General features: G+C 39.7%; 1 protein-coding gene across 2 annotated transcripts in view; it reads left to right on the forward strand.

Annotated features, from left to right (window-relative positions):
• Positions 1-219: 219 nt before the first annotated feature.
• Positions 220-27,907, forward strand: part of CNTN4 (contactin 4) — a 999,337-nt gene continuing 971,649 nt past the window's right edge. For both annotated transcript variants that reach the window (XM_010862023.1, XM_010862025.1), the window contains exon 1: positions 220-288. The gene's annotated coding sequence lies outside the window, so the exon portion shown is untranslated. The remainder of the gene's footprint in view (positions 289-27,907) is intronic.

The following is a 27,907-nucleotide window of genomic DNA, read 5'->3' on the forward strand; positions in this document are numbered from 1 at the left end:
CGGGTCCCCGCTGTTGTGGCACCTAGCTGATGTACCCAGACTCAGCGGGAGCTTGTGGGTGAGGCGTTCATTTACCTGCAACTTCAGGGGGATTCGCAGTTCCTTTTGAAAAGCGAAGGCAACCCCCTGTTCTCTTCCCCGGATCCAGACATCAGCGAGATGTGCGCCGGGCACCCTGCAGACACCAGCCGGCTCGCTCTCCTTTTGAAACGGAGGGCTCGAGCCCTGCGTGCATTTCTTTTCCTTGTGCTTCGCGAATATATTTCATTGCTTATGAAAGATGTGGAGGTGAGGTTTAGCAGGACGTGGGCTCTTGAATCTCTCAGAACCAGTCAGGGCGTCTGATACAAGAAAACATTTTGCAGCACAGCGGAGCTCCTACAAGGAACAGGCTTCGCTCAACGCGAAGCTTAGGAGGTTGGTGGTTGGCTGGGGTCTCCAGATCTGGAGCGAAGAGGCTTGCGGAGGTGGTCTTAGGGCGAGTCAGTGTGGCAGCTCACCCTGGGTGGGTGGTCTGCGTTGGAGGTATGGGTGGATCTTGGGTTGTGTTGAAGGGTTGTTTGCATGGAGGAGCTCCTGGGAGGAATGCTAGGCTCCCGGAACTTTTTCTAGTTTTCTTACTGGAATCAACATAGAGGCGTCAGAATAACAGCGTCCTTTAATTGCATGGGAAGCTCCTGCAGTTTACTGTGAAGTGGATATTTCATGTAATAATTCCATTTTTGTTTGGAATGTGCATTTATTTTGTGCTTTGAAGTTTATGGTTTAAGTCCTTTAGTCCGGCTGATTAGCAAGGTTTTTTTTCTCTGCCTCTGCCCAAGTGAGTGGAAAAGAACGTTGTGTCATGGGGTAGACACCTTGAGGTAGTTTTGGTGGCTTGATGAGAAAACTCACGTTTCACCCATAACTTTATTCTTCCTGCCTTGTGTGAATAAACACAAGAGGTGATGAAAGTATAAGATTGCTGCTAAGGATCAAAAGTAAAGTTCCATGGGGATATTATTTTTTTTGCCACCTAATAAATTGCTATTTATTTTGTTTATTTGTTTAAACTGGCTTCAGCTGCTCTGGCTTGATGAAGTGGGATCATGATGGTAAGCTTCATTATTTATCAGAGAGGACCCTCCAAGTTTGCTGGCCAGCATGAAAAACTGACCTTTTAAAATTAGGGGCTGAGATAGTAGAGGGAGTGACCTGTTGTTTAAGGGTGCAGATCAGAGCCACTTGGAAATTACAAAGAAAGCAGGTTTCCTTGTTTGCAGCCTTTTTATAAACACTTTTCACTTCCTTTAACCTGGAGGAATTTTTCTCCTCCAGTCAGTTTGTTGCCCCCTTCCCTAGTCATTTCATATTGGTAGGTCATATGATAGGAACAGCAAAATATTTCTTAGATGACTGAATGACACAGTTTCTCAATCAGCAAAGTAGACTGCATTGTACAGTAAAAATATGTGCAGTGACATTGGTGCATTCACTAACATAAAAAAATAAATAACCGGGATGTCTGTGGCCAAAATAAATGTGGGTTTAGAAAATACATTGTGCAAGTTGATATTTTTCCGGTAAAAATTAAAGATCTTTTTTTTAAAAAGAGTGAACAGAGAACAAGCTTTTCAAATTATGTTGACTTTAAAAAAATCATCCACTTATTTTGCTTAGTTCTCTCTCTTTTTTATTCAGAAGTAGGATTTAGGATTATTTTTTTCCCACTAAGCACTTTATCTTTTAACTATAGTTTTTTTTTTTTTTTTTTTTTTTGAACGGTACACAGGACATCTGTTACATCAGTTTAGGTCTTATAAAATGAAGGTAACCTGGATAAGTAAACTTCTCAGGAGAAGACTCCCCTTTATAGTTCTGACTTTTCGCCCCAAGTTTGGGCATGATTTTAATGCGTTGGATTCTTCTTTGTTTTCTTTGAAGACATAGACATAATATACATTTGTTTCAGTCTTTTTTTAAATCCAAATAATTTAATCTTCTATGAAAACATGCTTTTATATGATTTTAATTAATCTGTTTCATAGGGTAAGTGGAAGATGTCTGTATATTCAGATGTGGAGAGTCTTATTGTTGTCATTTTCCATAGCCCACTGTACTAAGTCTGGTGAAGGAAACCAGCTTTATTAACTTAGACCTATTGGTCTTCATATTTTTCAATCAGGTACTATCAGAGGACATTTGACCATAGATCACTAGTTATGTATACATTTCACACATATACGGTTATGTTGACCTACTACTTATAAAATATACCCAAAAAGAAACCAAAGGATAAAGAAAGTAAAAAATTAGGAAACAGTTGTTCAAATATTCTTTTTCTGTATCCTAGCAGATTGCTTTGCACAGCCCCTAGGGTGTATGCTTTGGAGATCACTGCTGGTCTGGGATTGTTTTACCTTTTCTCCTTGTCTGTACCTCTGTCATTCATCATCTGTGATACTGTGGCCAGTTGCAGAACTGATAGGAATGTGGAGCTCCTGTAACAGGTGAATTAGGAACCTTGTTTCCCTGCCATGGACTCACATGTAGATGAAATGAGGCATAAGAGACGAATGTGACCTAGGGGGTCATCCTAGATCTCCCAAATTGGATATACAGATAAAAAATATGAAGTCTTAGTTCAAAGACCAAAGTTCTAGTGGTTAGAAAGTGAGGAAACTAAGGAATGAATGAGTGAAGGAAGGAAGAATCCTTTTGTGTTGTGGCATTTATTGTGTGGAGGGTGGAAAGCCCATTTACTGTGGAGCAGATTAACCTGGACCTAAATGTGGCCCTTCCACTTATTACAGTCATGATGTTGGACAAGACAATTGAATAACTTCTGTGAACCTCTGTTTCCTTAGCTATAAAATTGGGATGACATTTATTTCAATGCAGCATGGTAGGTATTATACACAGGAATATAGGTAAAGAGCTTGGCTTTATTAGATTGGGTAGATTATGAATGATAACAAATGAATCGAAACAAAGTGTACAGCTTTAGATGAAACAAATGTATTTCTCATTCATATAAAGTTTCAAAATGGGTGATCCTGGCAGCATTCCTCCAAGATGTGATAGGAAGATCCAGCCTTAATACGTTCTGTGTCCCTGCCATCTTCAGCATGCTCATCTGTGTTCATCTGTAGGAAGGAGAAAGACTTGCAGGATGTTAACTGCCCAGACGTGGAAGTCATACATATCACTTTTGCTTTCATTCCGTTGGCCAGAACTCAGTTATATATGTGTATATCTTACTCTAAGGAAGTCTGGGAAATGTAGTTTAGCTGTGTTTTCAGGAAGACATAAAAGGTTTGGGGGAACAGCCATCGTTGTCTGGCCTCCTGTGATTGCATGTGATATTTCCCCGTGTTCAATGAATGCTACTTCTCTCTTCCCCTTCTCCCTTCCCCCGCCCAACTACTGGTTTTCTGGCAGAAAAACTGGAATAGATATAAGAAAATGATAGAGACAGCTTACACAGATAGTGTGTATTATTTTTGAGGTCCTTTGCTAAGGTGCTCCCCATAGGGATTATTGTTTTGTCTATTGTATAGTTGAAGAAAACTAGGCTTAGAGAAATTAAATCATTTGCCTGGCATAGCCAGCAAGTGGCAGAGCTGGGATTTGAACCACATTGTCTGACTCTAGAATTGCTTCTCCTGGAAGCTTCACTATTTTTGTTGTTGTTGTTGTTCTTGCTGCAGTGCTTTTCTTATTGTAGCCATTGGACCAACTTTCCTTTTTGTCTGTATAAAAAAGGTGCAGGAAAATTTAAAAATTCCTAAAGAAGTTAAAAGACTGCATCTAATTGAAGATATACAGAGGCAGAATTATATATGACATTGGTTTATTTTGAATACCTACCAGCATCAGGAGCAGATAGTTAAAGGAGGACCCCCCCCTCCCCCATTACAGTGCTTTTTCACTTCTGATAAAAAATTCTAGGATCTGTTTAACCTTTCTTTTAAGCTTTCATTTTGGAAATCCTGGCCTATCACTTTTATGCTGCAGTGTGTGAAGATAAATTCCTGTTCATTTCTTAGCCTAAGCAAATATCCCTACTGATAAGTTCACAACTGAAACATCCTCTCCTACCCTTACTTTTGAGCAAAGGCATTACTGTTCATTAACATCCCCAGCTCCCCGAAAGTCTCCTCATGTTGATTCAGCTTTCCAAGAGTGTTTCAGTGTTTCCTGCATGACTGAAGGAACCTCTGTCTCTTATCCTTGAATCCTCTAAACAAAATGCGTCCTCTTGTCATTTTTGTTCTGTTGTCCCACGTATATTAGAGACTCTGCTTCGTCTCTTCTTTCCTATGCAATTGTCTTCTGTCTTTTACAGAACTATCTAGTACACTTATGGCTTCCAGTGGAAATGTGAGGTGGTCATAATGAGAGTGAAATAGTTTGCCAGAATAATTCATTTGTCCACATTATAGACTCATTTTTTCTTCTTGTTCAGTGTATTTGTATCGTCGTCACAATTAATTAATGAGAAGCCACCCATCTTCCCACCATGCAAGGAGGCAGATATACTGTAAACTTATTAATCAACTGTTTCTCAAAAGCCTGTATTCATTTCCTTCTAATGGTCCCTGAACCTCTTGTCCTAAGAAATTTGATTTATTTTGCTTTTTTCCCCTAAATTTTTCTCCCTTCCAATTCTCCTCACATCCATGCCATCTGTGTGTGTGTGTGTGTGTGTGTGTGTTTCAAGGCCCCTCTTGTGATTTAATGGGTTAGTGAGATGGAAAGGTTTAAACTTGCTTTTGTGACCGCATGGATTGTAGCCCACCAGGCTCCTCTGTCCACGGGATTTCCCAGGCAAGAATACTGGAGTGGGTTGCCATTTCCTCCTCCTTGGGATTTTCCTGACACAGTGATGGAACCAGCATCTCTTGCATTGGTAGGCATATTTTTTGGATTCTTTACCACTAAGCCACCAGGGAAGCCCAGTTTACTATCATGTTTTCAGACTCCTAAAGAGCTGAGTCCCACAGGGACTTGTGAAAAGCTAATTCTAGCTTCTGTGTCAGATAAACTAAATTTTCAGTGACTTGAAAAGTCTTTATACTTCTCTGTCATGTTCAGGACTCACAGCACAGGAGCGGCTTTCCTTGGAGTCATTCAGAGAATCGGGTTCCTCGTCCTTGTGTGGCTTTGTCCTCTCCTGAGTCCTCTTTGTTCAGAAAAGGTATATGGCATGTGAGGAGAAAAACGTCCTGGCAGGTTTCAGACAGTTTATTTTAGGCCCACCCTGGGAACAGTTATCATGGCCCCCGCCCACATTCCACTAGGCAGAGCTCCGTCACTTGGCCATTCCTTGTTACAAGGGAAGCTGAAGAGTAGACTCACACTGAGTGCCCAGGAGGAAAGAAAACATGTCTGAAAACATGTTTAGAAACATGTTTGCCAAATAACTAGGCAGTCTCTGTCACAGCTTTCCAGTGAATGAATGTGGATATGGAGAACCAGCCAGTTCTCATATCCCCCTCTGTAGATGTGCAAAAAGGAGTGTGTGTGTATTAACCTTGGCCTCTGTTACTGTCCTTTTCTTTGTCTTTGTTAGTTTTAAGACTTTATTTATTTATTTTGTGTCTTTTTTTTTTTACTGAAATATAATTGCTTTACAAATCAGCTATATATTTACATATATACCCTCCCTCCTCGACCTGCCTCCCACCGTCTGCCCATGCCACCCACCTAGGTCATCACAGAGCACTGAACTGAGCTTCCTGTGCTTTGTAGAGTCTGTCTTACAGAGTGAAGTAAGAACGGGAAAAGCAAATATCACATATTAAAGTATATATGTGAAACGTAGAAAAATGGTACAAAAGAACCAATATCCGGGGCAGGAATAGAGACAGCAACATAGGGAATGGATATGTGTGGACACAGTGGGAGAAGGAGTGGGTGGGATGAATTGGGAGATGAGGACTGACATAAATACACTGCCATGTGTAAAATAGATCAGTGGGAAGCTGCTGTAAAGACTTTATGTTTTATTTTTCTTTTTTTGTATTAGTTTTGCCATACATCATCATGAATCTGCCACAGGTGTACACGTGTTCCCCATCCTGAACCCCCCTCCCACTCCCTCCCCATCCCATCCCTCTGGGTCATCACAGTGCACCAGCCTGAGCACCCTGTATCATGCATCGAACGACTGGCGATCTGTTTCACATATGATAATATACATGTTTCAGTGCCGTTCTCTCAAATCATCCCACCCTCACCCTCTCCCACAGAGTCCAAAAGACTGTTCTATACATCTGTGTCTCTTTTGCTGTCTCGCATACAGGGTTATCGTTACCATCTTTCTAATTTCCATATATATGCATTAGTATACTGTATTGATGTTTTTCTTTCTGGCTTACTTCACTCTGTATAATAGGCTCCAGTTTCATCCACCTCATTAGAACTGATTCAAAGATTTTATTTTTTAAAACATTGAGAGAGACATACAGTGGTTCCCATATACCCCCTACTGGAGCACATGTATAGCCTCTTCCATTATCAATGCCATTCACCAGAATGGTGTTTTTTTGAAACCAAGGATAAACCTACATTGACACATCATTATCACCCAAAGTTCTTAGTTTACCTTAGGGTCCCCTCTTGGTACATTCTGTGGGTTTGGGTAAAAGTATAATGACATACATCCATCACTATAATATCATACACAGTATTTTCACTGCCCTAAGAATTCTCTGTTCTCTGCCTGTTTATTTTTTCCCTTGGATCTTCCACCCCTAGAAAACACTGATCTTTTTAATTGTCTCCATAGTTTTACCTTCTCTGAAATGTCACATAGTTGGAATCATACATTTGTAGCCTTTTCTGGTAGATCTCTCTCACTTAATAATATGCATTTAATTTGTGTTCCTCCATGTCTTTTCATGGCCAGCAAGCTCATGTCTTGTTAGTACTGGATAATATTTTATTGTCTGGTACTAGCCCATTCTTAGTGCAAAAGGTCTGGGTGAACTCCATTTCCTTCTTAAGGACTGGAACATGCTCTTTTACTTAAGGAAGAGCCCTGGCTCTCTGTGTCCACAGTAATTGCTTCCAGAACAGGCATTGGGCCTGGTGAGAACCAGTGCGGAGGATGGAGATGTTTTCTAGCTTCTTAGTGACTCCAGCTGGGCTCCATGCATGCCCTGAACCAGTCCCTGTGAACAAGGAGACCAGAACCAGGGGCATGTCTGTCTGCCACTGCTCCAGCTGTCTTGCTACCAGGGAAGAAAGCCTCGGGCAAGTGACAGTCATCACGTGTCACTTGAGAATGAAAACCAGAGGCAAGACGGAGAGAAACTCAGTCCTCTTATACTGCCTGAGACGATTCATCCAGCTACGTCTCATGTGAGTTTGCCTTCTGATTTTTTAGCTCTTGGAATTCATAAATTACAGTTTGACTTTAGCTAGTTCGGGTTGAATTTCCATCACTTGCAGTCAATACTAATTTATTGGATCAAGGAGGCAAGGGACAAAAATCCAGGAATGGAATGTTAGGAAAGTATGTGTGTGTGTGTGTGTGTGTGTGTGTGTGTGTGTGTTTCTGAGCTCATCAGATGTGTCACTTTAGTTATGAGCCTAACAACAATTGCACTCCCTCATAATAAATCAGACTTCCAGTCAAGAATCACTTGGCAGTATCCTACCAGGCACAGATATTCGTCACTAAATCATTAAGCCAAGCTCTCATTTCTTCAAAGTCTGTCTCTTTGTAGAGCTGTGAAGGGAGTTGGAAGAAAAATCATGTCCTCAGGCTTGATTCTCTCTTCTGAGACTTACTGTGGTCCTTCCCACGTGATGTTCTTTTTTGCTGATCATATTTCTTCATTGTTTCCCCTTTTAAAGCCCACAGCCTCAGCCATCCCAGTCTAGTCATCCAGCCTGGACCTTGTCATGTGGTTTTTTATCCTCACCTTTGTTTACACTGCCTCTCAGTCTACCTCTGCTGTCTTTTCTTACCATGTTTATTGTACTTTGCATAATGCTTAACTCAAATGTCCCTCTCTTAAGCTTGTTTCCATACTGCTGAGGAGTAAACAATGACTCCCTTCCCTGTACATACGAACTCCTGTTGTATTTTTTTTCCCCATTCCACTTCTATAATACCTGTCATGAAAGTAACCAACCAGTTATCATAAGACTGAAGGGTTCCCAAGATGCTGTACATTATTGTTTAAATCAGGAAAGTCTTGGTCCACTGGGACAAGTTCCTTCACGTGTCACTCAGTAGCATGTGAGTTTCTTTATTTTACTTTATTCTACTTTTTAACTTTACAATATTGTATACTCAGCCATTAAAAAGAATACATTTGAATCAGTTCTAATGAGGTGGATGAAACTGGAGCCTATTATACAGAGTGAAGTAAGCCATGTGAGTTTCTTGAGAGGATAAGAGTTTGGAATTTGAAGACTAATTTCTTAGCAGTTCTAAATCCATTTTTGTACTAGCTGTATTATTTTGTGTGATAGCAAATTACCTACTTTCTAGGTTTCTGCTTCATCAGCTATATGATGGGATAATATGTGTTTTGTAGAGTTTGTCAGATAATTAAATGACATGGTAAATTAAATCACTCAGTTTATTGATGGACGCATCTAGAAATTTGGGTTGTCCCTAAAGGTGCAGGAGTTGGTGAACATTATGTGGAGTACAGCTTGCAAAGTACTTAACACTTGTAACTAGTGCTTTGAAAACCCTAGTAAGCTTCTGGTAAACAGTTGTCAGAGCTTCTCAGGTGGCTCAGTAGTAAAGAATCCGCCTACCAATGCAGGAGACACAGGAGACGTAGGTTCGATCCCTGAGTCGGGAAGTAGGAAATGGCAACCCATTCCAATATTCTTATCTGGAAAATTCCATGGACAGAGGAGCCTGGTGGGCTATAGTCTGTGGGTTTACACAGTGTTGGACATGCCAGTGCAAGGGGACACACACACATACACACACACACCCAGAGTTTTGTTTAGTTTTTAAATTGGCTAATCTTACTTGTATTGGAGTATCTCTTGCATAAAACATGATAGGCAACAAAAGTACAATTAAACTCAGATAATATGTGTTCATGGAGCATTAATGATCTTACAGGTGTTTGGGATAAAGGGAGAAATAAGTCAGTGAGAGTGATTAGGAAATATTTGAGAAAGATCTTCTGGTGTTTGAAACTTGAAAAAGCAAGAGTTGGCTGCAAGGTTCATTTGTTTTCTTTTTCTTGTCAGAGGTTTATTTTTCTTTCATATTTAAAGCCAGGATCAATAGTTTTCATGGTTTGGAAAGTGAAAATATTTTCCATGTTTAGGCAGGGTCAGTTTCAGCTCATAATACTTAAAACCCTTATTTTTTTTTTCCATTAATTAAATAAAGGTTGAGCATTTCTGGGAAAAACACTTTGGTTCATGAGAAAGTAAGGGTTAGGAGGGCAGCACTCCTGATTCCATAATTAATTTGAGGTTCTAAAAAAATGCATCCAGGACTCCTCTGTTTTTACTACACTAAAATGACCCTTCTACCTTTGCGCTAAACTTTTGTCTAGAAAATACTTTGCACTTAGCAGAGCTGTATTCATAAAACCTTGACAATTTATGTTGCCTGTGACTTTTAGGTTTGTCATGGAAATGTCCAGTGAGGACCGGTGTCAGCCAGTGTGCTTATGCTGACATGGGTCCAATTTGAAGGAGAAGAAAGTCAAACAATAAAAAAACAAATGGCATGATTCAAATCCCCGAGTAAGTTTTATAGGGCTTGATTCTAGACACATTGCCATCATTTTGAGTTGCACAAATGTATATTGTCATCTGTATTATGATTGCTCTTCAACTACCAAATACAAATATGAATATTTTTGTCTTTAGTGACTCATTTGAGTAGCTATTAGCTAGCTATTGATTCTAGATTTCTTGTAGATTAGCAAATTAATTGGGAGTGTAGACAGTACTTTTACTATATTTAATTAGGTGAATGACATTCTTAAAGAGAGAATATTTACTTAAGTCATGTTTCTAATTCCTTGTAAAAATTACAGCAAAAACGTGGTTAAGTGGAATTCTTGGAATTAAATAAATGAGGTTCCCTGGTGACTCAAATGGTAAAGGATCTGCATGCAATGCAAGAAACCTGGGCTTGATCACTGGGTCAGGAAGATCCCCTGGAGAAGGGAATGGCTCCCCACTCCAATATTCTTGCCTGGAGAATCCCATGGACAGAGGAACCTGGCAGGCTGCAGTCCATGGGGTCTCAAAGAGTCTGACACGACCGAGCCACTAACACTTTCACTTTTCACAAATAACAGTTTGCTTTAATCTACCAATGCTGCTGCTAAGTCGCTTCAGTCGTGTCCGACTCTGTGCGACCCCATAGATGGCAGGCCACCAGGCTCCCCCGTCCCTGAGATTCTCCAGGTAAGAATACTGGAGTGGGTTGCCATTTCCTTCTCCAGTGCACGAAAGTGAAAAGTGAAAGTGAAGTCGCTCAGTTGTGTCCCACTCTTAGTAACCTCGTGGACTGCAGCCTACCAGGCTCCTCCGTCCATGGGATTTTCCAGGCAAGAGTACTTGAATGGGGTGCCATTGCTTTCTCCGAATCTACCAATAGTGGTTTTTAAAAGGTGGAAATCCAGGTCAACTATATTATTGGTCAACTAAATAGGTGGCTAAGTATGATTTACTTCTTGATGACACGGATCACTGTGATGAACATAGTCCAGTAGTTTAGGACAGTGATTCACTTTTGAATCAGACCCACCTGGATTTCTTCTGTCACCAGCTGTGTGATCTTGAGCATGTTCTTAACCCTTACAAAATAGTTTTTAAAATTTGCAAAATGAAGTAGATCATGCCTACCTTGTAGAGATGCTGTGAACATTAAATGATGTGAGTTTAATACTTTAGCAGGTGTGCACAATACATTCTAAGCACTAAGCAAACTTGCCCTGTTCTATACTATAATCTTGGCAGTTTATACAGAACATAGTACACACAGCTGCTTTCTGTTTGTTGAGACAACGCATGTTAGACTGGATTGTGCAACAGGATCCCATCAGGGACTGGTGAAACATCAGACCCTATGCCGAGTGGCCTCTGTCTGCTTTCTGCTGCTTTTCAGATGCTCATATATTATATGTTTCCTTGCTTTGGTGAACTACCCATTTCTATGTGCTGTTTCTTCCCGCTTGTCTCCTGGAAAAAACAAAAACAAATTTACGAGCCATTCAGACTATATTTAGTAATTTAAATAGTTCTGAATGAGGCTGTGAGGGGCCTTCCACACCCCTCGTTTTGTGAGAGACCAGGAGCTCGGAGAAGGCAATGGCACCCCACTCCAGTACTCCTGTCTGGAAAATCCCATGGATGGAGGGGCCTGGTGGGCTGCAGTCCGTGGGGTCGTGAAGAGTTGGGCACTACTGGGCAACTTCACTTTCACTTTCACTTTCACTTTTCACTTTCATGCATTGGAAAAGGAAATGGCAACCCACGCCAGTGTTCTTGCCTGGAGAATCCCAGGGACGGGGGAGCCTGATGGGCTGCCATCTATGGGGTCGCACAAAGTTGGACACGACTGAAGCGACTTAGCAGCAGCAGTAGCAGCAGGAGCATGGATGTCTCCTATTCATTTTCACTCTTCTCAGCTTCCGCTACTTCCTGACCGAGGTAGTGAGAGGTACAGTAGAAATAGAAAATAACCTGCCTTGACAATATTGTCACATGTATTTGTGATACGCTTTGCGGCAGCAGCCTGTTTGTGAAGATTTCTGTGTTACAGTTGTGGAAGGTTGGCTTGCTTACCTGTAGTACTATAAAATTCATTCAAAAGTCTGTACTCTGAGAACATGATCTTCGCTCTATAAAGAAGTTCCTTTTATTTTCTTTAGCATATTTCAAGGTCTCTTTCACCAGTTACTATAATCTAACTCACTCCAGTACTCTTGCCTAGCAAATCTCATGGACGGAGGAGCCTGGTGGCTGCAGTCCATGGGGTTGCTAGGAGTCAGACATGACTGAGTGACTTCACTTTCACTTTTCACTTTCATGCATTGGAAAAGGAAATGGCAACCCACGCCAGTGTTCTTGCCTGGAGAATCCCAGGGACGGGGGAGCCTGATGGGCTGCTGTCTATGGGGTCGCACAGAGTCAGACACGACTGAAGCAACTTAGCAGCAGCAGCAGCAGCAGAATCTAACTAAAAATTCCTAGTATGTTCCCTTTATTTTCTTTCTTGAACCTGTTAATCAGAATGACAGACATTGCAGCAATCCTAGATAACTGTGAATGTGGTGGGAAGATATGTATATGGGCTGTATAACATGGGTTTATTGTGAATTCATAGTTCCATTAACTCTACTCAGTTCTTTTATTAGTAGCAATTTACCAGTACCTTGTAGTTTATATTATATGCTGTAACTGAAATTAGTACTTTTGTTTTACACATTACTGTTATTCAAAGCAGCAGTCTTCTTTTGTTCTGAATTAATGAGCTTGTACAAATTTTAGTAATTTTCTTATAATGTAACTCCTTAAATCAATATATTAAGGTTAATGCTTAAGAAAAGGAGCATAATATAATATATTCTCTGTGATAATGAATTCCGTGTTTTAGGTTGTGATTCAGTTTCCACAGATGGAAAATGTTTTATGTGATGAAAAAGAAAAGTAGGAGGCAGGCTTGGTGATTGAAAAATGATATCATCAAATTCTGGCTACACGACTCTTGTAAGATTAGACCAAATTATTTAACATATCTTGGCTTCATTTTTCTTACCATATAATGAGGGTATTCTTATAGAATTATGAAGACCAAAATGAGCTAATGATGTGTACACATAAACTGATGCTTTGTATGTAACTATATCATCCCTAAAAAATGTGGAGTTTATTATTATAATCTTATTTTTTCATACAATTATTCAATATGATACCTATGTTGTTGATGAAATGATGAAAGTTGTAGCTTATAAACTTGAAATGTTATTCCTTTAAATAATTAAGAAGGTGATGCATGTTTGCCCCTGTGACTATCCATGGGTGTGTGTGTGTGTGTGTGTGTGCGCACATGCTCAGTTGTGTCCAACTCTTTGCATCCTCATAGACTCTAGTCTGCCAGGCTCCTTTGTCCATGAAATTGTCCAGGCAAGAATGCAAGAGTAAATTGCCATTTCCTACTGCAGGGGATCTCCCTGACCCTGGGATTGAACCCACATCTCTTGAATAGACAATGTGATCTTCCTTGACTGCAAAGAAACAGAAGGAGGCAACCTTTGTATAGTGTGTTGTTTTATGACTGTTACAGAGAGCCACTGGATCAGAGCTGAGATGCGATTAGCAATATTTGAGATTTCATTTTGGAGAAATAGTTTTGGCTATGGTCAGGAGTCTTATTTATTATAAAGAATGAATTACTGAATAGGTGCTCATCTATATTCTTGCTACTTCAGCTCTAGCCCATCTTGCTATGCTACAAAAAGAAATGCTGACATGTGACAGAGTAGAAATATAAAAATGTTTCGAGTTGCTCTTAGTCAAATGTGATTGAAATTTTTAAAAAGCTTCACACAATTTTCAAAAATCTTTGATACTAATCGTATTTGGGAATGAATTTCTGTTTACTTGGGAGAATATCAGTTTACATATTCTACACATAGTCTCCTTATAGGTGCTTTGAGTGTCAAAACTTAGGGAGTATAACTGTAATGACTAATATATTATTAATATGCTTGCTATGAAGGATTTTTACATAATTGAAGAGGAACAAGCTAATGTTTCTTTTCCATGTGTTTGTATAGCCTTTAAAGAATGAAACAGTTTTAGTAAGTTTATTTTGAACGTTTCTCTACTTCCTCCTTGTTTGGGATTTACCATGTGGGTTTGCAGAATTCAAATAACACTTCTTTGTCACTTAACCTCATTACTTAAATGCTATAATTACTTTTTTATTTGGTTTATTTCTAACATATACAGTGAGAAATTAAGTATTGTTTCTCTTTGTGTTTTACATCCCCCTCTACTATCTACTAAGCTAACTCACATCAGAATCTTAATTCATTGATAGACTTCCATCCATTAATTTATATCCTATAGAATCTAAATATTGCCTCTGTATGGAAATTTGCTTGACTTCAGGCTTATATATATTTCTATATATATCTATATATATACACACACACATATGTATGTATATTGGAGAAGGGAATGGCAACCCACTCTAGTATTCTTGCCTGGAGAATTCCATGGGCAGAGGAGCCTGGCAGGCTACAGTCCATGGGGTCACAAAGAATCAGACACGACTGAAGCAACTTAGCACAGCATGTATGTGTGTGTGTATATATATGTGTGTGTGTGTACACACACACACACACACACATATATATATATATATATGAAGAGACATGTATAATGCACTTTCAAGGAGTTATTTGCTTGGTGTGAAAAGAAAACCAAAATTACAGTGTGGTGTGATGTGGGATATTATGGTGGTAATTGCAAAGAAATTATGGGGAAGAATTGATATTAATATTGAGATAAAGTGAAAGGATGGATAGAATTTGCAGGTTGAGTTTTCACTTAAGGAAAAGAATATAGTGTGACAGTGGGATGAGATCACGAGAGAAGTGCTGTGTTTAGGGACTGGCAAAGAGCTAAGAATGAGTGGACCTCACAGATATAGGAGAGTGATGGCAGAGTCTGAACTGCAGAGACCTGAATGTGAATGATGCCCAATGAGTTGGGCAGAGAACAAACAAAGACAGTGTAATTGTGTGCTTAGGGTGATTAGTGCATTATAGAATTGTACAAAGTAGCATCTTTAGGGAATAAGAGGAAATTGACTTGTGTCCTTGAGGACATAGAAAGCCATTACACAATTTTAAAGGACTAGAATGACATCAGACAGTTAATTTTGAAAAATTCATCCTAATTTAATGTGAAAATCTAAGTGATATGTTGGGGCTGGTGTGTGGAGTGGTATTTGTAACCTGTCTAAGCTTTTAGATATGTGCCTGATCTATGAGTAGTTCTTATGTCCTATTCTGATCGTGTTAATGATGTAAGAAAACAGCAAACTTGGTAGAAAAGTATGTTACATTTTCATATAAAATATTTTTACTTTCTTAATGTATTTCATTATTTAAATCCAGTATGCACAGGGTTTAATAAGTAATTCGGGATCTAAATTAGAAAACTAAGAAAATGAGCAAACAACAAACGTTCTAAAGCATATAATGATAAAAAAAAAAAAAACATTGCACAAGATAATTAAGTGCCTTTATATCGTAGTATGGGAGGAATTGTTTCATGGCAGTAGATTTACAAATGGACAATTTAAATTGAGCACCACTCCTTTTTTTCCACTTAAAAATGTTTTATTTGAGATACTGGAAGGTTACATTGCAGGGTATCCAGTGATCATCCGCTTTCCCCCATGTTTTCTGGCTTTACTCCATATTGCTCACCTGTGTCTGTGGCACATTCCTTTGCTAATAACATTTGCTGTCCTTAGATGTTAGTTAGTGGTAAAGAATATGCCTGGCAATGCAGGAGATGCAGGAGACGTCAGGAAGATCCCCTGGAGGAGGAAATGGCAACCTACTCCAGTATTTTTGCCTGGGAAATCCCATGGACAGAGGAGCCTGGCAGTCTATCTTCCATGGGACCACAAAGAATCAGACATGATTAAGCCACTGAGCATAAAGGGAAACTAATGGTATTTGGTAACATTTCAAATAGTAGTCATTGATACTGCTATTTAAAAATTTTAATTCACAGGAATAAGCTCACTTTCCCAACAGTAAAAATCACTTTTAGTGTATATAGTCTTGTGGGTTGATAAATCCAGAGCCCACTCCCTCACTAAGAAGTGGCCCAGGAATCTTTCTTCAGCTGACCCTTCTGTTGTTGCAGTATAAGAAAGGTGCCGGCATATGACTTTCATCTCTGAATGCCTGAATGATTAGACCCTCTCTACTCATGTGTAGAATCCTAAGATCAGTAACAAAAGGATGAAAAGAGAGTTGGAGGGAGGGGTTACTCTCTGTATTGTGTCAGTGTCCTGGCGAGCCCTGTCCTGGCCTGCCCAGTAGTACCTGCTCCTGGGGGAGAGAAAGGGGGGCGTCTGGTGCTGTTTGATTCCTGAGTTTTCTCTTCTGTGTTATAATCTCCTTAAGTCCTTTTTATACAGTACCATTCCCCCTAGGTTCTCATTGGTGTTTATTTTTGCTTGTACCCCAAGGACTGTAGAGCTTTTCCTAGTATCAGATGTTTGGAGGTGCTTCATACCACGTGCCTTATTCTGTTATGCCCTCATCTTTCTGTTGAGTCTGAAGCACAGACACAAAGGTTACTTTTTCAGAATGCACCACTCATTAGTTTGAGGCCCCTCCATTAATTTGAAAATCATCCCCCCTGGAGAGCCTATGGCATTTCCCTCATTTTACAGTAATTACTCTCATCCCAGTGTTCAGCAGGGTGGGAAAGTTGGCTGGGAATTTGGTGTATAATTCCCTCTACGTTCCTCTGGTTTTCAGGATTTGGTGAGTGATGGTTCACAAAGGAGCTCTAAGGTCTCATACAAGTGCACATGCCATGGTGCTTCCTTACAAGCTTGTTCTTCTCTGAATAATTCACATCATCCAGTACTTTCTGCGGTTTTATAAGATCAGCAGTTGAAAGTTCCCTTCTTGGTCTAGCCAGCGCTTAATGCCTTTTCTGCAAATGTATTTTTGGAGGCTCTGTGATCACAGTAAGGAGCTAAAGCTTAGATTTGGCGGCCCACCTTGCAAACTTGTCATTAACTCTGGGAGCCAGGTCTGTTGGTATTTATGCACAGAGGTTTAATCTTTGTACAGAGTGCCTTATAGTAGTCTGGGCATAAAAGTCTCAGACTGTAACTTGGGCCTGGTGTTCATAATTGAGTTGCACCCCAGGCCTGATGATCTTCTAATACTTTTTCATATATAATCATGCACCACTAAACTCTTGTTGATCTTCTGTTAGAAGCAAGGCATTGCAGGAGACCAAGTGCCAGTTATAAAGACTCATTCCGAGCCCTCAACTTGGGAGCAGAAGCAGGGACCATGCATATAGGAGTGAGTATAAGCTCTCTGGGGTAATTGCTACAAAATATGATCCTCAGAAAAAGCTGGCATTTTAGAAGAAGCTAAAGATTCACAGGCCCACTCTAGAGGCACTGAATCAGAGTCCCTGGGGATGAGGTTTAGGAAATTATGTTTTGAATATGCTCCCCATGTGATTCTGATGTTCAGCCAGGTTTGAGAACTAGAGCTTGTTCTGCAGAGCACTAATTCTTCAAGATATAAATAGGATTCCGTTTAAAAAACTTCTCAGCAGGAATGAGCTTAGAAAATTCTCTATTTTAAATAGATTTTCTTACATTAGAATTTCTGAGACTCTTTATGTGCCTTGTGAAATACATGTCTCTGAAACTTACTTGACTAAGGTCTTTCCGGTTGCTATAACAGAGTACCACAGACTGGGTGACTTACAAGACAACAGAAGTGTATTTCTTATAGTTATGAAGGCTGAGAAGTCCAAGATCAAAGTGCCGGCATATTCAGTGTCTGCTGAGGCCGCTTTCTGGTTTGTAAATAGCCATCTTCTCTCTGTAACCTTACATGAAAGAAGGAGCAAGAGAACTCTCTGGGGTCTTTTTATAAAGACACTAATCCCATTTGTAATGGTTCTGCCTTCATAACCGACTTACATCCCAGAGGTCCAACTTCCAAATACCATCACATTGGGAATTAGGTTTCAATGTAAGGATTTTGGGGGGATATACAATTTGGTCTATAGGAACTAAAAAAACTACCTCCCTGCTCAGAGCAGAGATTGTCTATGAAACATCCAAAGGGGTGGCGCTCAGCCCTGATGCATGTTAGAATAATTTGATTTGGTTGATCTGGGGTGAAGATGAATTCTGGGAAATAGAATTTTTGTAACACTTCCCAGATGATTTTATTAAAAGCAGCAGTGTTGAAGACCATAGATATCATGATATTAATATATTTAATATTAATTTATATTAATTAATTTAGTATTAATTTAGTCCTAGTGTGTGTTCCTGTCACCCAGGTTTTTGTTTGTTTCACATCTGTCTGTCTATATCAACATATATGTTAATATATATCTCATATTACATTTTTAAGAGATGGTTTTCAATTTTTTTTTCTGCCTGTAACATAAACTTCTTTTGGGAAGAAGTACCCCTAGTCGTTGGAGACACTCTATGAGAAAAGACTTTCTAAGTAAATATATATAGACTTTCTAAGTAAACCTTAACCATAATGAATAATATTAATCAAATACAATGTATCAGGCAAGTTGCTTTTATTATATTATCTCATTTAAGCCTGTAATGATCCTGTGAGCTATGTGCAGTAATGAACCCTAGGTCCCAGATGAGATAACTGAAAATCGAAAGATTAAATAACTCAATTCACGCAAGCAAGTAAATGGCCATACTGATGTCACATTACTGGTGTGCCTGCCTGTGAAGCTTTTAACCAGTATGGATTCCTCAGGAAGGTAGAGATTTTTATCCTTAGTGATCAGCGTATGTTTAAAAGACCTGCTGCTGCTGCTGCTAAGTTGCTGCAGTCATGTCCGACTCTGTGCGACCCCATAGATGGAAGCCCACCAGGCTCTCCCGTCCCTGGGATTCTCCAGGCAAGAACACTGGAGTGGGTTGCCATTTCCTTCTCCAATGCATCAAAGTGAAAAGTGAAAGGGAAGTCACTCAGTTGTGTCCGACTCCTAGCGACCACATGGACTGCAGCCCACCCGGCTCCTCCATCCAGGGGATTTGCCAGGCAAGAGTGCTGGAGTGGGGTGCCATTGCCACTCGTACAAACTGCTTTCACAACTACATTTTATTGCAAGGATTGTGCATCTTCATAAATTATAGGGGTTTGGGAATGCATTCCAAATGTTAAAAATCCTTTCAAAATAGGAAGATTTTCAGACAAACATTGGTATATGAATATAAACAGAATTTTTGTAGTTATAACAGGCTGGTAATTTGTGTATGTAAGCTATATGCTATATTTATTATTCTGAATTTATTTGAATATGCATGATTCAATGTATAAATGTATTTTTTCTTATAGCTAGCCTTCCAATATTGCTAAATTTCTAAAAAATATTGAGTTTGATAGATTTTTGTTAGTCTGGCCACAAATTTAAATAAAGAGATAGAGTTCTTTTCACTATTGGCAATAAAACTCAGTGGAGGGGATTTACGTAAGGGTTCAAATTCATGCTTATTAGATTCTCAGAACATGATGTTTCCTTTTAAAAGTAAATGCCTGTGCAACTTGTTATGACAAGTAGAAAAAGTACTCAGTTGCATGTCTTTCATTTTACTGGAGAAGATAAATCGAATAATGTATAAATGACAACACTGAGAGTTTTTAGTGAAATATAGTGATTTATCAGGAGAAGGCAATTGCAACCCACTCCAGTACTCTTGCCTGGAAAATCCTATGGACGGAGGAGCCTGGTGGGCTGCAGTCCATGAGGTTGCTAAGAGTCGGACATGACTGAGAGACTTCACTTTCACTTTTCACCTTCATGCATTGGAGAAGGAAATGGCAACCCACTCCAGTGTTCTTGCCTGGAGAATCCCAGGGACGGGGGAGCATGGTGGGCTGCCATCTATGGGGTTGCACAGAGTTGGACACGACTGAAGTGACTTAGCAGCAGCAGCAGCAGCAGTGGTGATTTATCTTATGTGTCAACTTGTATAGGCCACAGTCCAGATATCTGGTCCAACACATATCGGTGATGCTATAAAGGTATTTCTAAAGATGTGAGTAACATTTAAATCAGGACACTGAATAAAGCAGATCTATAATGTAGGTGGGCCATGTCCAGTTAATTGAAGGCCAGAAGAGTGCTTTTGGACTCCAGTTACAACCTCAGCTCTTCCTTGGGTCTCCAGCCTATTCTGCAGATTTCATACTTGCCAACATCCACAATTACATAAGCTGGGTCCTTAAAATAAATCTCTCTTTCTGTCTTTTTCTAATATACATATATTGTGTGTACAGACACACACACACACACAGAGACATGTTTGTTTGATCTGTTTCTCTGGAGAACTCTGATTACTTTACCAAGAACGTTTTTCCATTTTGTTTTTTCAGGTAATTGCCTTGAATGCTCTTGTCCACAGAGTTACTCTCCTAATTTTGCAGAATGATGAGCATTGTGGATGGCAGCAGATTTTACCTTCTCCAACACTGACGCTGTGTCCCCGTGATTGACCATTTCATAAATGCCATATAGAGTAAATGGGAGCATAGAAAGTTCAAAAAGGCAGTTCTTGCTCCTTGTGATGGGTATGACAGGTATTCGGGTATGGCTTTGGTTTTCTAGTCAAAGTGGGGTCCTTAAGAAAAACCTGAATGAAATATCCCACAATTCATTTCATTCATTGATTCAGCTTATAGATACTGACAGCTAATTCTTTGCTAGGGCCAAGTTAGGTCATGTGGGTAAAAAAAAATCAGACATGCATCCTGCTTCATGGAGCTCAAAGTCTGGTAGGGGAGACTGAAAAATGTTTTAAATAACTAATACTTCTAATACAAATCATTACAAACTGAAATAGGTGCTCTGAAGGAGAAAGGGAGGGTGCTAAGCTGGAGAGGACTGTGGGAGGGATCTTCTTTACATGGCCTAGAGAGAGAAAGTTTCTTAGTGAATATGAATTTTGAGACTCAAACCTTGAGGAGAAGCTAGTCAAATAAATAACTGGAGAAGAAAGTTCCAGGCAAAGAACATAACGTGAAAATGGACAGAAAACAAGGAAGACCTTGATTCATAACTGGCTTAATGTGTAAAGTATCAAGGATCATTGGTCAGGAAAGCCTTACCACAGCTGAGTGAAGGACATGGTGGGCCTGAAGGTTGTGAGGAGCACTATAGGAAACTGATTATGTTGGGAAGACGAAGTTACTTTAGTTGGATTCAAGTTTTAGATTCTGGTAGTGGTGGTGGTTTAATTTCTAAGTCATATCTGACCCTTGCGACCCCATAAACTGTAGCCCACCAGGCTCCTCCGTCCATGGGGTTTCCCAGGCAAGAATACTGGAGTGGTTGCCATTTCCTCCTCCAGGGGATCTTCCCAACCCAGGGATCAAACACCATCTGCAGGTGGTTTCCTGAATTGCAAGCTGTCTACTGCATAGCAGGTGGATTCTTTACCACTGAGCCACCAGGGAAAGTCTTTGAGAATATATTTTAGGGAAAATATTCAATTCACACTTAACCAGTTTTTATATATGCTTAACTTCCATATTGTTTAAACCAAATATAAGGCATTGAGGAATATGTATTTTTAGTATGAATATAACCATCATGAACAGGCACTGCTGTTTAAGGCTAGCTCATGGATACTTGTCTAGAGATCATAAATCTTACATGTCATACTGTTGATTTGGAAGGCTCTCCATACTTTGAGAGACTATCTCTGTATTGCAAGTCACTTGAAACTCTAGGCTTACTGACTTTTGTGAATTTTAGTTGTATGATTATTTCTTTTCTTTTCATCTTTCCCTACCTCTCCTCTCCCTCCCTCTTTCCTCTCCTTTCTTTTCATTTTTAATTGAGTCCTTACCTAGGCCTTAGAAATCATACAGCAGAGAATGTGGTGAATATATCATTTCACTTGTAAAAAGTTACATGCAGGAGATGTGTGTCCTCCAATTCCGTATAGCTGCAAACTAGGGTACTCTAGAAATTGTGCTGTATATGAAGCCCCTCACTGAAGAATTTTAAGCAAATCTCAAACTTCTAACTTGGGAAAGTTTTCATTTCATGTTTTGAAGAATTCAGGTGGACACCCTTTGTCTACATTGTACAAATGAAGAGTTAAAATTATTATATGTGTTATTTAAAAGGAAAAATTTCTGGTGGTAATGAAGAAGTAGGGTCTAGGTCCTTGACTGATTAAGACAGGCTGTTAATGTTGAATTTCCCTGGATGACATCTGACCTTTCAATGTCACTTTGCCCTTGTATTACTTTGTATTTTTAAGTTATTTTTCCATAAAGGTTATATGTCTGTGAGTGTGCTTTTTAATAGTGTAAAAGGGTATCTAGTCAAAACTAAGCTTCCTTTCTGTCACCTTCTGTTATTAATAGTTCTTTCTCTTAGAGGCAATGTAGTATAATTTATCTTTCCAGAGTTATTTAATGAATATGAGTACATATATATTAAGATACTTACTTAATAAAAAAGATATGTGACTGTCTACTGTAAAAACAATGGCTTGGAATATCCTATTTTTACTTAAAGATGAATCTTAGATATCAGTCTGTGCATGGCTGTCTCTTAGTTGCCGATGACTACTCAGAATATTTATTCCTTTGTACCATGATCATAATACCAGACCCTTGGTCATCATCATTTGTGCTCTTTACAGGCCTTTGCTACTATAAACATTATTTCTGTAAACATATGTGAATGTATCTGCAGTGCAAATTCCTAATAGAAGCATGGGAATTTTTCAGTGAAAAAGTAGTGCATTTTGCATTTTTAGCATTTGTTATTCTCAGATTGCTCTCCAAAGAAATGATCACAATCTACATTCTCCAAATAATGTCTTTATACCTTTTGAGTAGAGGTAGTAGCTCCTTGGTGATTAGCAGAAATTCATTCTACAGTCTGCCAATGTTATCGATTTTCACAAAGCCTTACAGGCCATCACATATCTAGACAGAGCAACTTATATTAGGCATTTTGTGCAAGGTCATGGTTGCTGTTGTTTCTATCCTTTCCAGCTATAAGAGCTCTTTAAGGCCTCTCAGTTACAAGGTTGAATGTTATGTTATGAGGTGCTAGCTGCAGGTAAGACCATGCCATGACTGGACAGTCAAAATTGGCTTTGATTTTGTGCAATGGATAGAAGATGCCAAGAATGTATAGTCTTAGTTTAAGGCAGCATTAGGATTTGTTTTCCAAAGTGATAACCTAATTGATCTTTGGAGAACTTGCAATCAGATAGAGTAAGTTAACAGTGAATAATAGCCCTCAGTTCTTGAGCATTAACAATATGCCTGAAATCTTTGCATATGTTATTTCTAATTTTTACAACAAGCCTTCAAGGTGGGCGTTATTATCTGTACTTAATAGTTGTGGAAAAATAGGTTCAGAGAGGTGGAGTGCCTCTCAGTGTCTGATAACTGGCACAGCAGGAATTTCAGTAAAAAGGCTGATAACTCGTCATTGGCAGGGCAGCTATTTCAGTTCTAAACTCTCTGTTCTCTCTTCCATATGGCACTGGCATTTGTGACATAGCTATACCTACTTGATTTTTTTTTCTCTTTTGTATTGCATTATTTCAGTTGGTTACAATCACTTTGCTAACCTCTATGCATTAACAAGTTCCTTGTTATCAGTACTCCAGAAATTGTAGACAGTGCCTTGGCTAAAGGATCCCTTTTTTGGTTGGTTCAACTTTTGTACCTCGGTTGCTTAGCATCCCTTTAATCTGCCTGATAGATGGTCTGCAAGTCCTGAATCCAGCAGTGCTATGTCCCCTCATATCACCCACAACCTAATGTTTCTGAACTGACATCTCCCAAGATTTATTGAGATGGTATAGTTTTCTAGCACTGCACTGACAGTAATTAGTGGCTGACATGGGGTGATTTATTATTGGAAATTTCCTTAGAAATACACTTTGTGTTTTGGAGCTAAGAGATGAGTGTTAGAATTTTAGATTTACAGCTCTTGTCCTGCACCACTTAGCATATCAAAACTACATTTGGGATTGCCAGGCAGCTTGACATCTTAGGGAAGGTCATCCCAACTCTAAGCGAAATTGAAATGTGTAGCAATTAAGAGCGGTGAAGAAGGTACATAGCCAAATTAATTCTTCTTGATTAGACCCTGATTAGAATATTTAAATATATAAACAGATGAAAAGAATTTAAGATGTGGGCCAGTCAAAGCCAGGGTTTTAGGAAAACATCTAATGATTCTACAAAGACAAAGAAATCAAAAGACAAAACCCTGAGCTATCAAAGCATGAAGGCGCAAGGAAGAGGAATCCCCCTATGGCCAGGCTTGCACAGAGAATGCAGATCAGGGGAAAATGACTCACAACAGGTTGGCAACCTACCCTGTCTGAGAGCCTGTCAGAAGAAGTCAGGTAAAATTCTGAACCCATTGACAGACGTTGGAGAGGGGAAGGAGTTATCTAAGAAGTATGAGTAGGCTAAGTGTGAGAAAGAAGAGATCACCATCAGCTTCCACACGAACTTGTTTTCTCACCACCGTTAGTCATGGCACTGTGGTCAATGGTACGCTGTGAAAGTAGGGCAGTTTTTGGTCACTCCAGCTTTCTCGATGAATAGAAGATGCTCTTCTCCTCTTTTAAGTAATGCATCTCTCAAAGCCTATTATCTCTCTATTATTTGCATGCTGCTAAGTCGCTTCATCGTGTCCGACTCTGCGACCGCAGAGACTCCCGTGTGAGACACATGGGAATGCCCCATTCATTTGGAACACAGACAAGTAAGAAACATGGTCAATTACCTCACACTCTAATGGGAGACAAGAACAAGAAAATATCACAACACAGAACAGCGATTAAGTTATCATTCACTTTCCATCCTACCAACTTAGTCTGTGGATTCTAAGTAGCATGGGAGACAGGCTCCCCTGTCCCTGAGATTCTCCAGGCAAGAACACTGGAGTGGGTTGCCATTTCCTTCTCCAATGCATGAAAGTGAAAAGTGAAAGTGAAGTCGCTCAGTTGTGTCCAACTCCTAAGCAATCTCATGGACTGCAGCCCACCAGGCTCCTCCGTCCATGGGATTTGCCATGCAAGAGTACTGGAGTGGGTTGCCATTGCCCTTTCCGATTATTTGCATATAATTCTTTAAAAAAAATCTCCCTTCAAGGCATCAAATAGCCTTTTTATTTTGCTATTATTTTTTAATAAATATTTATTTATTTGGCTTCAGGGGGGAGGGGATCTTCGATCTTTGTTGTAATATGCGAGGTCTTTTAGTAGCGGCATGCAAACTCTTAGTTGTGGCTTGTGGGATCTAGTTCCTTGACCAGGGAGCAAACCTGGGTCCCCTGCATTGGGAGTGTTTACAAGTCTTAGCTACTGATCCACCAGGAAAGTCATCTACATAGATTTCTATTAAGACCTTTAGGTCACTCAGGATTTTAGTTTTTTCTTTTCTTTTTTTGTTTTTTGTTTTGGCATGTGTGTATGAATTTCAGAAGTTCTGTCATACTTAGGATTTCCTTTCTGATGGTCATGTTTGGCACTGACTGCAACTCTATGTTGTTATCAGAAGCCCTTCCCATATTGCATCTTATTACAAGCGTCTTCTGACTATGGAGTTGTGGATACAACCATTTGAGTATTTGAATATTGAACAGTTCACTGCCTTTACGGAGTATCCACCAATGAACACTTTTTAGGCACTTACTGGTCTCTATCTAGTTAGAATCCACAGACTAAGTTGGTAGGATGGAAAGTGAATGATAACTTAATCTCTGTTATGTGTTGTGATGTTTTCTTGTTCTTGTCTCCCATTAGAGTGTGAGGTAATTGACCATGTTTCTTACTTGTCTGTGTTCCAAATGCATGGGGCATTCCCGTGTGTCTCACTGTTCTCGTATTAAAGTGCTCAGTAAATAAAAGTCTGAATGAATTCTATTTTTGGTTTCTTTATCTGACACCTTTTCTTGTACTTTCTGGGCAATAAGAAGTAGAGATATGAGTTTCCAGTAGATTTATGCCTTATAATTAAGAAATATTGATTTAATACTTTTTTGTCCTGTGGACATTATTTAATCATTAACTAATAAGATTTATTGAGTACCTTGCAGTTCTGTAGCCCTATACTTGATGGTGTTAGCTGCTAAGCACATAATTGTTTTGAATGGAATAATAATTTAGGTTAATTTGATATCCAAAACTAAGTGCTATGTGTTAAAAAAAATTCAGCTGAGTTAATTTTAAAGAACTTATTGGCTTTATTCAACAATTAATGAATCTCTTCTAGCAATTAGAAAGGAGCTCTGAGCTGTATTTAAAAAAAAAGACTTTTATAGTCAGCAGTGAGTGGGAACAAAGAAGTTATACAAAAAGTGAATTATATATAGTTGTGGCAATGTTACCTTCCTATAGGGGAGAGCAGGGGTCTTATCTGGCAGATTAACTCATTACTGCTGACCAGGTCATTCCAGATTTAAGATTCCGTTCCTGGGAGAGGCTGAATCTATAATTTAGTATCAAGTCTCCAGGGCTTCTCAGGCGGCCCAGTGGTAAAGATCTGCCCGCAATGCAGGAGACCCAGGTACAATCCTTGGGTCAGGAAGATCCCCTAGAGAAGGGAAAGGCTACCCACTCCAGTATTCTTGCCTGGAGAATCCATGGACAGAGGAGCCTGGTGGGCTACAGTCTGTGGGGTTGCAAAGAGTCAGACACAGCTGAGAGGCTGACACTTTGGTTACTTTCACATCAAGTCTCTGATTGGTGACAGGGGTCTTAGCCCAAGTGACTCCATTTGGATCCTGTTGTCTTCTTTTGTTAGCACATGTCTGAGGCTGAGACAATGAGGGGAGACTGTAACTTCAAACACGGTTGGAAACTCATCAAGGAGACACTTTCTTCCTTTTATATGTGTTTTGTTCTCCACTGGTTGCAAGCAGTGAAGATTCATTTAAGTTCTTGTTAGGTAGTGCGGGTTTATCAGAAGGATAAAAGCGGAAATGAAGAAGAAATATCTTTCACATGGAAAGTTCTGATTGGAATTCTGAAAAAGCTTCACACCTGTGGTATACCTGGACCTTACCTAGGGAGGAAAGTCTAGGAAGTTCAGGACTAGAAGTTTGTATGGGATCTCTTTTTGATACTTACCTGATTAGGAGTGTTGACTATTTATGGATCCCTAGTTGACTGTTGCAGTTATATGATTCACCTACTCTTTCTTTCTCATGATTGTGGTCTGTGGACTTCTTTTTCCCCCTCATTCCCAATGAATTGCTTGCACTTTTTTCATGCGGCTGCTGCTGCTAAGTTGTTTCGGTTGTGTCCGACTCTGTGCGACCCCATAGACTGCAGCCCACCAGGCTCCCCCGTCCTTGGGATTCTCCAGGCAAGAACACTGGAGCGGGTTGCCATTTCCTTCTCCAATGCACGAAAGTGAAAAGTGAAAGTGAAGTCGCTCAGTTGTGTCCCACTCTTAGCAACCTCATGGACTGCAGCCCACCAGGCTCCTCCGTCCATGGGATTTTCCAGGCAAGAGTACTGGAGTGGGGTGCCATTGCCTTCTCTGACTTTTTTCATGAGAAGAGACTAAATTGGTTAAGTCACCATCTCCTCAGTTTGAGGGCAGAGCCCTAGCTAGGGGCTGCCTAGTGGACTGCTGGCTTCCCTGTGATGAGCTGCCTGTGATCAGCTGTCCTTTCCAGGTGTCCAACACAGTCCCACTCCGTGTTGCTAATGGGATGGCTTCCTGATCTGAGATAAGAAGTACATCAGAGAACTCTGAGATGTACCTTTCTGTGAGTCATCTTTCAGAACCTAGTGGGTTCCTTTCCTTTTCCTCTTAGTCTTTCTTTTTTAATTTAGGAAAGAACTCAATATTTGATCAAATTAAGTGGAGAACAGTATCATGATCCTAAAATAGTGGGATCTGATGCTCCATAGTCATTTGAGAACAAGCACCATGATTGAAACTAGTCTGTTTTCTCTATTCACTTTTTAAATTGATTGCTAGGAATCAAGAACATTCCTATAATATCTAAGAAATTGCTTAAAAGATAATTTGAGTCTCTTCAGTCCTTATACTACTGCCAAGAGCTCTCCTCAACTCCACCAATCATAGAAGGATCAGAATCCATACTAGAAATATATGCCAAGTTCAGTTCAGCTGCT

The sequence above is a fragment of the Bison bison genome, unplaced genomic scaffold (genome assembly GCF_000754665.1).
Source record: "Bison bison bison isolate TAMUID 2011002044 unplaced genomic scaffold, Bison_UMD1.0 scf7180017864474, whole genome shotgun sequence".
Taxonomy (NCBI): Eukaryota; Metazoa; Chordata; class Mammalia; order Artiodactyla; family Bovidae; genus Bison; species Bison bison.